Source organism: Petromyzon marinus, chromosome 84 (genome assembly GCF_048934315.1).
Source record: "Petromyzon marinus isolate PM22_M1 ecotype Great Lakes invasive population chromosome 84, UKy_Petmar_22M1.pri1.0, whole genome shotgun sequence".
In the NCBI taxonomy this organism is placed as follows: domain Eukaryota; kingdom Metazoa; phylum Chordata; class Hyperoartia; order Petromyzontiformes; family Petromyzontidae; genus Petromyzon; species Petromyzon marinus.
Window position 1 is genome coordinate 364,782 of NC_133749.1, and position 17,180 is coordinate 381,961.

At 59.1% G+C, this 17,180-nt stretch overlaps 1 pseudogene across 1 annotated transcript in view; it reads left to right on the forward strand.

Annotated features, from left to right (window-relative positions):
• LOC116937715 (serine/threonine-protein kinase TAO3-like) overlaps nucleotides 1-16,779 on the forward strand; it is a 79,660-nt pseudogene extending 62,881 nt beyond the window's left edge. Inside the window, exons 18-21 of the transcript XR_012931288.1 lie at nucleotides 198-437; nucleotides 9,344-9,556; nucleotides 14,205-14,387; nucleotides 14,662-16,779. The product of XR_012931288.1 is annotated as a serine/threonine-protein kinase TAO3-like (transcript). The remainder of the gene's footprint in view (nucleotides 1-197; nucleotides 438-9,343; nucleotides 9,557-14,204; nucleotides 14,388-14,661) is intronic.
• The last annotated feature ends 401 nt before the right edge of the window (nucleotides 16,780-17,180 follow it).

Here is a 17,180-nt window from a genome sequence, read left to right on the forward strand (position 1 = left end):
CCCTCCCCCCCACTACTCCCCCCACTACTCCCCCCACCAGGAGCTGAACCGCCACCAGTCTCTGCGTGACCTGGAGGTGGCCGCCGCCCTCCGCCACCAGGAGGCGCTCCAGGCTCTGACTCTCTCTCTCTCTCCCCACCCACCACCACTCCCCCCACCATTCCCCCCACCATTCCCCCCACCATTCCCCCCACCAGGAGCTGAACCGCCGCCAGTCTCTGCGTGACCTGGAGGTGGCTGCCGCCCTCCGCCACCAGGAGGCGCTCCAGGCCCTGCGCAGCAAACAGCTAAGCGTGGAGCAGCGAACTCGCTCCCAGCTCGCGGCCCTGCAGCACCGCACGGAACTCGCCAACCAGCTGGACTACAACCGCCGGCGGGAGCGGGAGCTCCGTCGCAAGCACGTCATGGAGCTCCGCCAGCAGCCCAAGAGCCTCAAGGTGCGGGTGGTGCAGGTGGTGGTTGTGGTGGTGGTGGTTGTGGTTGTGGTGTTGGTAGTCATGGAGCTCCATCGAGGCATGCCATGGAGCTCCGCCAGCAGCCCAAGTGCCTGAAGGTGAGGTTGTGGTGGTTGTCGTGGTGGTGGTGGTGGTGGTGGTGGCAGTGGTGGCGGTGGCGGTGGAGCTCCGTGCTGGGGACTTGAAGGGACAGAGGGGGTGGAGAGTTGGGGATGGAGGGAGGCGGTTGAGGAGTCTCGCGGAGCTCCGCCAGCAGCCCACGGAGCCTCAGGGCGGAGCTCCGCGCTAGGTGGGCGTGGAGGTGCTTGCCCCTACCCCCAGCGCTGGCGATGATCTCTACACACCGCTGCCCGCTTAGGAGACATCAACCGCCTGTCCCTCTAACCGCCTGTCCCTCTAGCCGCCTGTCCCTCTGACCGCCTGTCCCTCTAACCGCCTGTCCCTCTAACCGCCTGTCCCGTAGACAGCCGCCTATCTCTCTAACCGCCTGTGTCTCTAACCGCCTGTCCCTCTAGCCGCCTGTCTCTCTAGCCACCTGTCTGTCTAACCGCCTGTCCCTCTAGCCACCTGTCTCTCTAACCGCCTGTCCCTCTAACCGCCTGTCCGGTACACAGCCGCCTGTCCCTCTGACCGCCTGTCTCTCTAACCGCCTGTCTCTCTAACCGCCTGTCTCTCTAACCGCCTGTCCGGTACACAGCCGCCTGTCTCTCTAACCGCCTGTCTCTCTAACCGCCTGCCCCTCTGACCGCCTGCCTCTCTAACCGCCTGTCTCTCTAACCGCCTGTCTCTCTAACCGCCTGTCCGGTACACAGCCGCCTGTCCCTCTGACCGCCTGTCTCTCTAACCGCCTGTCTCTCTAACCGCCTGTCCCCTCTGACCGCCTGTCCCTCTAACCGCCTGTCCGGTACACAGCCGCCTGTCCCTCTAGCTGCCTGTCCCTCTAACCGCCTGTCCCTCTAACCACCTGTCTCTCTAACCGCCTGTCTCTCTAACCGCCTGTCTCTCTGACCGCTTGTCCCTCTGACCGCCTGTCCCTCTGACCGCCTGTCTCTCTAACCGCCTGTCTCTCTAACCGCCTGTCTCTCTAACCGCCTGTCCCTCTAACCGCCTGTCTCTCTAGCCGCCTGCCCCTCTAGCCGCCTGTCTCTCTAACCGCCTGTCCCTCTAACCGCCTGTCTCTCTAACCGCCTGTCTCTCTAGCCGCCTGTCCCTCTAACGCCTGTCCCTCTGACCGCCTGTCCCTCTAGCCGCCTGTCCCTCTAGCCGCCTGTCCCGTACACAGCCGCCTGTCTCTCTGACTGCCTGTCTCTCTAACCGCCTGTCCCTCTGACCGCCTGTCCCTCTGACCGCCTGTCCCTCTGACCGCCTGTCTCTCTAACCGCCTGTCCCTCTAATCGCCTGTCCCATAGACAGCCGCCTGTCTCTCTAACTGCCTGTCACTCTAACCGCCTGTCCCTCTAACCGCCTGTCTCTCTATCCGCCTGACACTCTAACCGCCTGTCCCTCTGACCGCCTGTCCCTCTAACCGCCTGTCCCCTCTGACCGCCTGTCTCTCTGACCACCTGTCCCTCTAACCGCCTGTCCCATAGACAGCCGCCTGTCTCTCTAACTGCCTGTCACTCTAACCGCCTGTCCCTCTAACCGCCTGTCTCTCTATCCGCCTGACACTCTAACTGCCTGTCTCTCTGACCGCCTGTCGCTCTAACCGCCTGTCTCTCTAACCGCCTGTCTCTCTAACCGCCTGTCCCGTACAGAGTCACGCTGCAACCGCCTGTCTCTCCAACCGCCTGTGTCCCCAACCGCCTGTCTCTCTAACTGACTGTCTCTCTGACCGCCTGTCCCTCTAGCCGCCTGTGTCCCCAACTGCCTGTCCCTCTAATCGCCTGTCTCTCTGACCGCCTGTCTCTCTAACCGCCTGTCCCGTACAGAGTCACGCTGCAACCACCTGTCTCTCTAACCGCCTGTCCCTCTAACCGCCTGTCTCTCTAACCGCCTGTCCCGTACACAGTCACTCTCTAACCGCCTGTCTCTCTAACCGCCTGTCCCTCTAACCGCCTGTCCCTCTAACCGCCTGTCCCTCTAACCGCCTGTCCCCTAACCGCCTGTCCCTCTAACCGCCTGTCTCTCTAACCGATTGTTGTTTCTAACTTTAAAAGTCTTAAACCACAGCTGCCTGACAATCCCGGTTGCCTGTTTCCCACCTCGTGTGGCTGTGTGCGTCTGCAGTGTGACGGCACTTGCCCCAACAGTCTGTTAAGGCTGTACGGGGGATCTTTGTCTTTGTACGTGATTGTGTGTGTGTGTGTAATAGTGTGTGAGTGTGTGATAGTGTGTGTGTGATAGGCTGTGAGTGTGATAGTGTGTGATAGTGTGTGATAGTGTGGTGTGTTGATAGTATGTGAGTGTGTGTATGTGGTGTGTGTGTGTGGTGTGGTGTGTGTGGTGTGTGTGTGTGGTGTGTGTGTGGTGTGTGTGTGTGAGTGTGTGATAGTGTGTGAGTGTGTGATAGTGTGTGAGTGTGTGAGTGTGTGTGTGTGAGTGTGTGAGTGTCTGTGTGTGTGATAGTGTGTGCGATAGTGTGTGATAGTGTGTGTGATAGTGTGTGAGTGTGTGATAGTGTGTGAGTGTGTGAGTGTGTGTGTGTGTGAGTGTCTGTGTGTGTGATAGTGTGTGCGATAGTGTGTGATAGAGTGTGATAGTGTGTGTGATAGTGTGTGTGACTGTGTGTGTGGCTGTGTGAGTGTGTGTGAGTGTGTGTGACTGTATGAGTGTGTGATAGTGTGTGTGATAGTGTGTGATAGTGTGTGTGTGTGAGTGTGTGTGTGTGTGCGATAGTGTGTGAGTGTGTGATAGTGTGTCTGTTTGTGTGAGTGTGTGACTGTGTGACTGTGTGAGTGTGTGTGTTAGTGTGTGTGATAGTGTGTGTGTGACTGTGTGACTGTGTGTGTGTGTGATAGTGTGTGTGACTGTGTGTGACTGTGTGTGACTGTGTGTGTGAGTGTGTGTGACTGTGTGACTGTGTCAGTGTGTGAGTGTGTCTGTGTGTGTGAGTGTGTGTGAGTGTCTGTGTGTGTGAGTGTCTGTGTCAGTGTGTGAGTGTGTGTGAGTGTCTGTGTGTGTGTGTCTGTGTGAGTGTGTGACTGTGTGAGTGTGTGTGAGTGTCTGTGTGTGTGAGTGTGTGAGTGTGTGTGAGTGTGTGTGTGAGTGTGTCTGTGTGTGAGTGTCTGTGTGTGAGTGTGTGAGTGTGTCTGTGTGTGTCTGTGTGTGTGTGAGTGTGTCTGTGTGCGAGTGTCTGTGTGTGTGTGAGTGTGTCTGTGTGAGTGTGTCTGTGTGTGTGTGAGTGTGTGAGTGTGTGTGACTGTGTGACTGTGTGTGTCTGTGTGTCTGTGTGAGTGAGTGTCTGTGTGTGTGATAGTGTGTGAGTGTGTGTGAGTGTCTGTGTGTGAGTGTCTGTGTGTCTGTGTGTGTGTGTGTCTGTGTGAGTGTGTGAGTGTGTGTGTCTGTGTGAGTGTGTGAGTGTGTGTGAGTGTGTGAGTGTGTGTGAGTGTCTGTGTGTGAGTGTGAGTGTCTGTGTGAGTGTCTGTGTGTGTGTCTGTGTGTGAGTGTGTGAGTGTCTGTGTGTGTGATAGTGTGAGTGTGTGTGACTGTGTGAGTGTGTGACTGTGTGAGTGTGTGACTGTGTGTGTGAATCTTTTCACGATTTCCGATCCTAACTCTCATTTCCTCTTTGCTGTTTCTCCCCCCCCACCACCCCCCCCTCTCGCCACGACCTTTGACCTCCAACCTCTCCCGCCCCTCCACCCCCCCACGGCCGACCCTTGACCTGCCGCCCCTCCCCACCTCCCTCCTCTACCGCGCCCACGACCTTTGCCCTGCGACCCCTTGTACCACCACCAACACCACCACAACCACCACCAACACCACCACCAACACCACCACAACCACCAACACCACAACCAACACCACAACCACCAACAACCACCACCACCAACACCACCACCAACACCACCACCAACACCACAACCACCACCACCATCACCAACACCACCACCATCACCAACACCACCACCAACACCACCACCACCAACACCACCACCAACAACACCACCACCAACACCACCAACACCACCAACACAACCACCTACACCACCACCAACACCACCAACACCACCAACACCACCACCAACAAGAACACCAACACCACAACCACGACCACAACCACCAACACCACAACCAACAACACCAACACCAACACCACAACCAACATCACCAACACTACCACCAACACCACCACAACCACCACCACAACCAACACCACAACCAACACCACCACCACAACCACCAACACCACAACCAACCACACCACCACCAACACCGCCAACACCACCAACACCACCAACACCACCACCAACACCACCACCAACACCACCACCAACACCACAACCAACAACACCAACACCACAACCACCAACACCACCAACACCACAACCACCAACACCACAACCACCAACACCACCAACACCACAACCACCAACACCACAACCACCACCACAACCAACACCACAACCACCAACACCACAACCACCAACACCACAACCACCACCAACACCACAACCACCACCAACACCACCACCACCACAACCAACACCACAACCACCAACACCACCACCACCAACACCACCACCAACACCACCACAACCAACACCAACACCACCACAACCAACACCACAACCAACACCACAACCACCAACACCACCAAACAACTCAACACCAACACCCACCACAAACCAAAACCACAACCAACACCACAACCACCAACACCGACCCAACCCCACAACCACCAACAACACCACCACCAACACCACATCACCACCACCCCACCACCACACTCACCACCTACCACCACCACACCACCACCACACCACCAACCCACCCCACCACCACACACCACCACCACCACCACCAACACCACAACCACCAACACCACCCACCAACACCACACCAACACCACCACACCAACACCACAACCACCAACACCACCACCAACACCACCACACCAACACCACTAACCAACACCACACCACCAACACCACCAACCACCACCACCAACCACCAACACCACAACACCACCAACAACACCACCATCACCACCACCAACACCACCACCTACACCACCACAACACCACCACCAACACCACCAACACCACCACCAACAACACCACCACCAACACCACCACCACACCACCACCTACACCACCAACACCACCACCAACACCACCAACACCACCACCAACCACCACCACCATCAACACCACCACAACCAACACCACCAACACCACAACACCCACCACCACACACACCCCACCAACACCACTAACACCACCATCACCACCACCAACACCACCACCATCACCACCACCAACACCACCACCTACACCACCAACACCACCACCTACACCACCAACACCACCACCAACACCACCAACACCACCACCAACACACCACCAACACCACCACAACAACACCACCACCTACACCACCAACACCACCACCAACACCACTACCACACACCACCAACAACACCAACACCAACACCACCAACACCACCACCAACACCAACAACACCACAACCACAAACACAACACCAACACTACCCCAACACCACACAACACCACCACCACCAACACCACCAACACCACCAACACCAACACCTCCTCCTCCAATCCTCCACGTCCTCCACCTCCTCCTCCACCTCCTCCACCTCCTCCAACTCTCTCCTCTCCACTCCTACACCTCCTCCACCTCCTCCCCTCCACCTCCTCCACCACCTCCCTCCACCTCCTCCATCTCCTCTCCACCTCCTGCAACCTCCTCCTCCTCCTCTTACACCTCCTCCACCTCCTCCTCCATCTCCTCCACCTCCGCCACCTCCCCTCCTCCTACCTCCTCCTCCTCCCTACACCTCCTCCTCCTACACCTCCTCTCCACCACCTCCTCCCTCTTCCATCCTCCCTCCACCTCCTCCATCCTCCTCCTCCACCTCCTCCACCTCCTCCTACACCTCCTCCACCACCTCCTTCTCCATCTCCTCCACCTCCTCCACCTGTCCCACCTCCTCTCCTCCACCCTCCTCCACCTCCTCCTCCACCTCCTCCACCTCCTCCTACACCTCCTCCACCTCCTCCTACACCTCCTCCACCTCCTCCTACACCTCCTTCACTTCCTCCTCCACCACACTCCCTCCCATTCCTCCTCCACCTCCTCCTCCACCACCTCCTCCACCTCATCCTCCACCTCCTCCACCACCTCCTCCCCACCTCCTCCTCCACCTCCTCCTCCACCTCCTCCTCCATCTCCATCTCCCACCTCCATCTCCTCCTCCACCTCCTCCACCTCCTCCACCTCCTCCACCACCTCCTACACCTCCTCCTCCACCTCCTCCCTCCTCCATCCTCCCTCCATCTCCTCCTCCACCTCCTCCACCTCCTCCTCATCCTCCTCCATCTCTCCTCCTCCACCTCCTACACCTCCTACACCTCCTACACCTCCATCTCCTCCACCAAGTCCACCTCCGCCTCCCACCTCCTCCTACACCTCCTCCTCCTACACCACCTCCTCCACCTCCTGCACCTCCACCTCCCTCCTACACCTCCTCCACCTCCTCCTCCATCTCCTCCACCTCCTCCTCCACCTCCTCCTTCTCCATCTTCTCCACCTCCTCCTTCTCCATCTCCTCCACCACCTCTTCCACCTCCTCCATCATCACCACCGCTGCCACCACCACCACCGCCACCACCGCCACCACCACCACCTCCTCTACCTCCTCCACCTCCTCCTCCCCATCCTCCTCCTCACTCAATCCCTCCCACCTCCTCCACCTCCTCCTCCACCTCCTCCTCCACCTCCATTCTCCTCCACCTCCTCCACCTCCTCCACCTCCTCCTCCACCTCCATCTCCTCCACCTCCTCCTCCTCCCTCCTCACCTCCACCACCTCCTCCTCCTGCACCTCCTCCTCCTCCATCTCCTCCTCCACCTCCTCCACCTCCTCCTCCTACACCTCCTCCTCCTACAACTCCTCCACCTCCTCCTGCACCTCCTCCTCCACCTCCTCCTTCTCCATCTCCTCCTCCACCTCCTCCTCCTCCACCACCACCACCACCACCACCAACCACCACCCCGCCTCCTCTTCCCTCCTCCATCTCCTCCTCTTCCTCCTCCTCCACCACCTCCACCACCACCACCACCTCCTCCACCTCCTCCACCTCCTCCTCCTCCTCCACCACCAACACCACCACCACCGCCTCCTCTTCCTCCTCCATCTCCTCCTCTTCCTCCTCCTCCACCTCCTCCAATCTCCTACACCTCCTCGTCCATCTCCTCCTCCACCTCCTCCTCCCTACACCTCCACCTCCTCCTCCACCTCCTCCTCCACCTCCTCCATCTCCACCTCCTCCTCCATCTTCCTCCTCCACCTCCACCCTCCTCCACCTCCTCCACCCGCCACCACCGCTGCCACCACCACCACCACCTCCTCTACCTCCTCCACCTCCTCCTCCTACAACTCCTCCACCTCCTCCTCCATCTCCTCCACCTCCTCCACCTCCATCTCCTCCCACCTCCTCCATCTCCTCCTACACCTCCTCCTCCTCCATCTCCTCCTCCACCTCCATCTCCACCACCTCCTCCACCTCCTCCTCCACCTCCTCCACCTCCTGCTCCTACAACTCCTCCACCTCCTCCTGCACCTCCTCCTCCATCTCCTCCTGCACCTCCTCCTCCACCACCTCCTCCACCACCTCCTCCTCCATCTCCTCCTCCACCTCCTCCATCTCCTCCTCCACCTCCTCCTCCTACACCTCCTCCCTCCTACAACTCCTCCACCTCCTCCTGCACCTCCACCACCACCACCACCTCCTCCTCCTCCTCCACCACCACCAACACCACCAACACCACCACCGCCTCCTCTTCCTCCTCCACCTCCTCCATCTCCTCCACCTCCTCCTCCATCTCCTCCTCCACCTCCTCCACCTCCTCCTCCTACACCTCCTCCTCCTACAACTCCTCCACCTCCTCCTGCACCTCCTCCTCCACCTCCTCCTTCTCCATCTCCTCCTCCACCTCCTCCTCTTCCTCCTCCACCACCACCACCAACACCACCACCACCACCACCTCCTCCTCCTCCTCCTCCACCACCAACACCACCAACACCACCACCACCACCGCCTCCTCTTCCTCCTCCACCTCCTCCATCTCCTCCTCCTCCACCTCCTCCACCTCCTCCACCACCCCCTCCACCTCCTCCTCCATCTCCACCACCTCCTCCTCCTCCTACACCTCCACCTCCTCCTACACCTCCTCCACCTCCTCCTCCTCCATCTCCTCCATCTCTTCCTCCACCTCCTCCACCTCCTCCACCTCCTCCACCTCCTCCTCCTCCACCTCCATCTCCTCCACCTCCTCCACCTCCTCCTACACCTCCTCCTCCTCCATCTCCACCTCCACCACCTCCTCCTCCTGCACCTCCTCCTCCACACTCCTCCACCTCCTCCTCCTCCTGCACCTCCTCCTCCACCTCCTCCTCCTCCTCCTCCTCCTCCTCCACCACCACCACCAACACCACCACCAACACCACCTCCTCCACCTCCTCCACCTCCTCCTCCTCCACCACCAACACACCACCACCACCTCCTCCACCTCCACCTCCTCCATCTCCTCCTCCTCCACCTCCACCTCCTCCACCTCCTCCATCTCCTCCTCCTCCTCCTCCTCCACCTCCTCCTCCTACAACTCCTCCTCCTTCTCCATCTCCTCTTCCTCCACCTCCACCACCACCACCTCCACCACCACCTCCACCACCTCCACCACCGCCACCGCCGCCGCCGCCAGGCGATGGAGCTGCAGATCAAGAAGCAGTTCCAGGCGGCGTGTGCCGTGCAGCAGCGCCAGCACCGCGCTCTGCACGCCCAGCGGCTGCAGGCGGTGCCGCTGGTGGAGCGGCGGGCGCTGGCCGCGAGTCTCGACGAGGAGCGCACCAGGAGGCTGGCACTGCTCGCTCAGCAGTACGAGCACAGCGTCAACGAGGCCGTCAGCTGTCAGGCCGTGAGTCTCATCAGCATCATCATCGTCGTCAACATCATCAGCGTCATCAGCGTCAACGAGGCCGTCAGCTGTCAGGCCGTGGAGTCTCATCAGCATCATCAGCGTCAACGAGGCCGTCAGCTGTCAGGCCGTGAGTCTCATCAGCATCATCATCGTTGTCAACATCATCAGCATCATCATCAGCGTCAACGAGGCCGTCAGCTGTCAGGCCGTGAGTCTCATCAGCATCATCATCGTTGTCATCATCATCAGCGTCAACGAGGCCGTCAGCTGTCAGGCCGTGAGTCTCATCAGCATCATCATCGTTGTCAACAGCATCAGCATCAACGAGGCCGTCAGCTGTCAGGCCGTGAGTCTCATCAGCATCATCATCGTCATCATCATCAGCATCATCAGCGTCAACGAGGCCGTCAGCTGTCAGGCCGTGAGTCTCATCAGCATCATCATCGTCATCATCGTCATCGTCATCATCATCAGCGTCAACGAGGCCGTCAGCTGTCAGGCCCGTGAGTCTCATCAGCATCATCATCGTCATCATCAGCGTCAACGAGGCCGTCAGCTGTCAGGCCGTGAGTCTCATCAGCATCATCATCGTCATCAGCGTCAGCATCGTCAGCATCATCGTCATCATCATCAGCGTCACGAGGCCGTCAGCTGTCAGGCCGTGAGTCTCAGCGTCATCATCAGCATCATCATCGTCATCATCATCAGCGTCAACGAGGCCGTCAGCTGTCAGGCCGTGAGTCTCATCAGCATCATCATCGTCATCAGCGTCATCATCATCAGCGTCAACGAGGCCGTCAGCTGTCAGGCCGTGAGTCTCATCAGCATCATCATCATCGTCATCATCAGCGTCAACGAGGCCGTCAGCTGTCAGGCCGTGAGTCTCATCAGCATCATCATCGTTGTCAACATCATCAGCGTCAACGAGGCCGTCAGCTGTCAGGCCGTGAGTCTCATCAGCATCATCATCGTCATCATCATCAGCGTCATCATCATCAGCGTCATCAGCGTCAACGAGGCCGTCAGCTGTCAGGCCGTGAGTCTCATCAGCATCATCATCGTCATCATCGTCATCAGCGTCAACATCATCAGCGTCAACGAGGCCGTCAGCTGTCAGGCCGTGAGTCTCATCAGCATCATCATCGTCATCATCGTCATCATAATCAGCGTCAACGAGGCCGTCAGCTGTCAGGCCGTGAGTCTCATCAGCATCATCATCAGCGTCAACATCATCATCGTCATCAGCATCAGCGTCAACGAGGCCGTCAGCTGTCAGGCCGTGAGTCTCATCAGCATCATCATCGTCATCATCATCAGCGTCATCAGCGTCAACGAGGCCGTCAGCTGTCAGGCCGTGAGTCTCATCAGCATCATCATCGTCATCATCATCAGCGTCATCAGCGTCAACGAGGCCGTCAGCTGTCAGGCCCGTGAGTCTCATCAGCATCATCAGCGTCATCATCGTCATCAGCGTCAACATCATCAGCGTCAACGAGGCCGTCAGCTGTCAGGCCGTGAGTCTCATCAGCATCATCAGCGTCATCATCGTCATCATCATCAGCGTCAACGAGGCCGTCAGCTGTCAGGCCGTGAGTCTCATAAGCATCATCATCGTCATCATCAGCGTCATCATCAGCGTCAACGAGGCCGTCAGCTGTCAGGCCGTGAGTCTCATCAGCATCATCAGCGTCATCATCATCATCGTCATCATCATCAGCGTCAACGAGGCCGTCAGCTGTCAGGCCGTGAGTCTCATCAGCATCATCATCGTCAGCATCATCATCAGCGTCAACGAGGCCGTCAGCTGTCAGGCCGTGAGTCTCATCAGCATCATCATCGTCATCAGCGTCAACGAGGCCGTCAGCTGTCCAGGCCGTGAGTCTCAGCATCGTCGTCATCGTCATCAGCGTCAGCGTCATCGTCATCATCAGCATCATCATCATCAGCGTCAACGAGGCCGTCAGCTGTCAGGCCGTGAGTCTCATCAGCGTCATCATCAGGATCATCGTCATCATCATCATCAGCGTCAACGAGGCCGTCAGCTGTCAGGCCGTGAGTCTCAGCATCGTCGTCATCGTCATCAGCGTCAGCGTCATCGTCATCATCAGCGTCAGCATTCATCAGCGTCAACGAGGCCGTCAGCAGTCAGGCCATGAGTCTCATCATCACCATCATCATCAGCGTCATCATCAGCGTCAGCATCATCAGCGTCACCACCGTCACCACCGTCACAACCCCATCACCAGCAGCAACAACAACAACGACAACAACAACCGCAACAAGAACAGCGTCACGAGCAGCACCAAGTCCGCCTGTTCTTTATATCAGGGCAGCGTCTCGGCCGCCTGTTTGTGTCGACTGACACTCCACAACTGCCTGACACCCCAACCACCACCCGCCTGTCTCTCTAACTGCCTGTCACTCTGTGACCGCCTGTGTCCCCAACCGCCTAGTCTCGCCAACCGCCTGTCTCTCTAACAGCCTGTCTCTCTAACCACCTGTGTCCCCAACCCGTCTGTCTCTCTGACCGCCTGTCACTCTAACCGCCTGTGTCCCCAACGCCCTGTCACACCAACCGCCTGTCTCTCGAACCGCCTGTCCCACCAACCGCCTGTCTCGCCAACCGCCTGTCTCTCTGACCGCCTGTGTGTCTAACCGCCTGTCTCTCTAACCGCCCGTCCCGTACACAGCCGCCTGTCCCTCTAACCGCCTGTCCCTCTAACTGCCTGTCTCTCTAACCGCCTGTCCCCCCCGACCGCCTGTCCCTCTAACCGCCTGTCTCTCTGACCGCCTGTGTCCACAACCAACCGCCGGTCTCTCTAACCGCCTGTCTCTCTGACCGCCTGTGTCTCTGACCGCCTGTCTAACCGCCTGTGTCTCTGACCGCCTGTCTAACCGCCTGTGTCTCTGACCGCCTGTGTCCCCAACCAACCGCCTGTGTCTCTGACCGCCTGACACCACAACCGCCTGGGACACCCCCCCCAGTGGTAGCTGGCGGTGGCTGTGGTGAACAGTAGACAAAGATCCCCCAGGTAGCCTCTAGTAGGCTGTAGGGGCAAGTGCTGTAGCGAGTAGCAGCACCTACACACACAGACAAAGATCCCCCAGGTAGCCTCTAGCAGGGCTGTAGGGGCAAGTGCTGTAGTGAGTAGCAGCACCTACACACACAGACAAAGATCCCCCAGGTAGCCTCTAGCAGGGCTGTAGGGGCAAGTGCTGTAGTCAGTAGCGAGTAGCAGCACCTACACACACACAGACAAAGATCCCCCAGGTAGCCTCTAGCAGGGCTGTAGGGGCAAGTGCTGTAGTGAGTAGCAGCACCTACACACACACACAGACAAAGATCCCCCAGGTAGCCTCTAGCAGGCTGTAGGGGCAAGTGCTGTAGTCAGTAGCGAGTAGCAGCACCTACACACAGACAGAGACAAAGCTCCCCCAGTAGCCTCTAGCAGGCTGTAGGGGCAAGTGCTGTAGTGAGTAGCAGCACCTACACACACACACACAAAGATCCCCCAGGTAGCCTCTAGCAGGCTGTAGGGGCAAGTGCTGTTAGTAGCGAGTAGCAGCACCTACACACACAGACAAAGATCCCCCAGGTAACCTCTAGCAGGGCTGTAGGTGGTGGTGGTGGTGGTGATGGAGGTGTTGGTGGTGGTGGTAGTGTTGGTGGTGTCCCCCCCCACTCCCCCCCCACTACTCCCCCCCCACCACTCCCCCACCACCAGCTGCGTCTGGACGAGGCTCAGGAGGCTGAGCTGCTGGCTGCCTACCATCTCAAACCCCCCCACCACCACCACCACTCTCTCTCTCTCTCCCCCCCACCATTCCCCCACACTCCCCCCACCACCAGCTGCGTCTGGACGAGGCTCAGGAGGCTGAGCACAGCGCCCTACGGCAGCAGCTGCAGCAGGAGATGGAGCTGCTGGCTGCCTACCATCTCACCCCCCACCCCACCCACCACCTCTCTTCTCTCTCTCCCCCCACCATTCCCCCCACCACTCCCCCACCACCAGCTGCGTCTGGACGAGGCTCAGGAGGCTGAGCACAGCGCCCTACGGCAGCAGCTGCAGCAGGAGATGGAGCTGCTGGCTGCCTACCATCTCACCTCCCCCACCACCACCACCCTCTCTCTCCCCCCACCATTCCCCCCACCATTCCCCCCACCACCAGCTGCGTCTGGACGAGGCTCAGGAGGCTGAGCACAGCGCCCTACGGCAGCAGCTGCAGCAGGAGATGGAGCTGCTGGCTGCCTACCATCTCACCCCCCCACCACCACCACCACTCTCTCTCTCCCCCCACCATTCCCCCCACCATTCCCCCCACCACCAGCTGCGTCTGGACGAGGCTCAGGAGGCTGAGCACAGCGCCCTACGGCAGCAGCTGCAGCAGGAGATGGAGCTGCTGGCTGCCTACCATCTCACCTCCCCCACCACCACCACTCTCCTCTCCCCCCCACCATTCCCCCACCACTCCCCCCACCACCAGCTGCGTCTGGACGAGGCTCAGGAGGCTGAGCACAGCGCCCTACGGCAGCAGCTGCAGCAGGAGATGGAGCTGCTGGCTGCCTACCATCTCACCCCCCCCACCACCACCACCACTCTCTCTCTCCCCCCACCATTCCCCCCACCATTCCCCCCACCACCAGCTGCGTCTGGACGAGGCTCAGGAGGCTGAGCACAGCGCCCTACGGCAGCAGCTGCAGCAGGAGATGGAGCTGCTGGCTGCCTACCAGCACAAGATCGAGGCTCAGGCTGCCCATCAGCAGCAGCGGGAGGAGGAGCACCTGCAGGCGGAGAGCACCGCACGCAGGCGCCTGCTGGAGCAGAAGGTGGGGGGGGGTGGGTGGTGGTGGTGGTGGTGGGGGGGTGGGTGGTGGGTGGTGGTGGTGGGGGGGGGGTGGTGATGGTGGGGGGAGGGGGGGTGGTGGTGGTGGGGGGAACGGGCGGTCACGCTCACCATGTGTGGTGGGTGTGGTGTGTCTGTGTGTGTCCCGCCCCTCCCCCACGTGACCCCACCCTCCCCCCACGTGACCCCACCCCCCACGTGACCCCACCCCCCCCCCCACGTGACCCCCACCCCGCCCCCCCCCCCCCCCCCCCCAGCTGGAGGAGGAGTCTCTGTCTCTGCAGGTGCAGCGCACGGAGAGGATCCGTGGCCTGCTGGAGCGTCAGGCCCACGAGGTCGAAGCCTTCGACTCGGAGAGCGTCCGCCTGGGCCTCTCCTCCCTCGCCATCGCCTCCACCGCCTCCACCGCCTCCTCCGCCTCCACCGCCTCCACCGCCTCCACCGCCTCCACCGCCTCCGCCGCCTCCTCCGCCTCCACCGCCTCCGCCGCCTCCGCCGCCGCCGCAGCGGGAAGAGGAGGGGACCCCCCAGGACCCACGGCCGCGAGGGGCCGAGGGAGGGGCTTCGGAACGTCGTCGCAGATTTCTAACGGGTCGCGGTCGTGACCCGCCGGCTGCCGCGGATTTCTAATGAATCCACCCACCCCCCTCTTCACACACCCTGGAATCGAGGGCTGCCGCGGATTTCTAATTGAGGCCCCCTCACCCGGTCCACCCCGCTCACCCCCCCCCCCCCCCCCGACCCGGTTGCCGCGGATTTCTAATCAATCCACCACCCCCCTCTTCACACACCTGGAATCGCGGCTAAGCCGCGGATTTCTAATTGAGCCCCTTCACCCGCTCCACCCCGCTCACCCCCCACACCCCCCCAGATTTCTAGAGCCACGTTGGAAGTGTCGCGGATTTTCTTGAAATTACACTCGGCGGCTACCGCGGATTTCTAAAATCACTCGTGGTTGGAAGGCTGCCGCAGATTTCTAATTCATCCACGCCCCTCTTCACACACCCTGGAATCGAGGGCTGCCGCGGATTTCTAATGAATCTCCACCTCCTCTTCACACACCTGGAATCGCGGCTGCCGCGGATTTCTAATGAATCCACCCCCCTTTTCACACACCTGGAATCGCGGCTGCCGCGGATTTCTAATGAATCCACCCCCCTCTTCACACACCTGGAGTCGCGGCTGCCGCGGATTTCTAATGGATCCACCCCGCTCTTCACACCTGGAATCGCGGCTGCCGCAGATTTCTGATGAATCTACCCCGCTCTTCACACGCCTGGAGACGAGGGCTGCCGCGGATTTCTAATGGATCCACCCCGCTCTTCGCACACCTGGAATCGCGGGATGCCACGGATTTCTAATGAATCCACCCACCTCTTCACACACCTGGAATCGCGGCTGCCACGGATTTCTAATGAATCCACCTCTTCACACACCTGGAATCGCGGCTGCCGCGGATTTCTAATGAATCCACCCCCCTTTTCACACACCTGGAATCGCGGGCTGCCGCGGATTTCTAATGAATCCACCCCGCTCTTCACACACCTGGAATCGCGGCTGCCGCAGATTTCTGATGAATCCACCCCGCTCTTCACACGCCTGGAGACGAGGGCTGCCGCGGATTTCTAATGAATTCACCTCTTCACACACCTGGAATCGCGGCTGCCGCGGATTTCTAATGAATTCACCCTCTCTTCACACACCTGGAATCGAGGGCTGCCGCAGATTTCCAATGAATCGACCCCCCTCTTCACACATCTGGAATCGCGGCTGCCGCGGATTTCTAATGAATCCACCTCCCTCTTCACACACCCTGGAGTCGCTGTTGCCGCAGATTTCTAATGAATCCAACCCCCCTCTTCACACACCTGGAGTTGAGGGCTGCCGCGGATTTCTAATGAATCCACCCCCTCTTCACGCACCTGGAGTCGCGGTTGCCGCAGATTTCTAATGATTCCCCCCCCTTACCCTCTTCAAACACCCACGCTGGCGGCTGCCGCGGATTTCTAAATCACCCTTTGTTGGAAGACTGCCGCGGATTTCTAAACTAATTCCCCCTCCTCCCCCCATCTCTTCGCCACAACCGCGCTCGCGGCTGCCGCGGATTTCTAAGCGATCCGTCGTTGGAAGGCTGCCGCGGATTTCTAAACGAATTCCTCACCACCACCCCACCGTCACACAATCTCTTCACCACACCCACGCTCGCTGCTGCCGCGGATTTCTGAAAAAAAAAGTTCATCCCCCCCCCTCCCCATCCCTGCCTGTGACTGCCGAGGGATTTTCTAATTCCAATAAAAAATTTTAAAAATTCTGTCGCGGAATTGCGAACGAATTTAAAAAAAAAAATCTCGGACTTCCGCGGATTTCTAAATGAGCGTTGTGTTGCGTGCCGCAGATTTCTAATCTCTCTCTCTCACCTACGAGACACACAGAGACCCGTAGACATACATAGAGACCCATAGACACACATAGAGATCCATAGACATGCATAGAGACCCATAGACATACATAGAGACCCGTAGACACACATAGACATACATAGAGACCCATAGACATACATAGAGACCCATAGACACTCATAGAGACCCATAGACATAGAGACCCATAGACATACATAGAGACCCATAGACATAGAGACACATAGACATACATAGAGACCCATAGACATACATAGAGACTCATAGACATACATAGAGACCCATAGACATACATAGAGACCCATAGACATACATAGAGACCCATAGACATAGAGACCCATAGACACACATAGAGACCC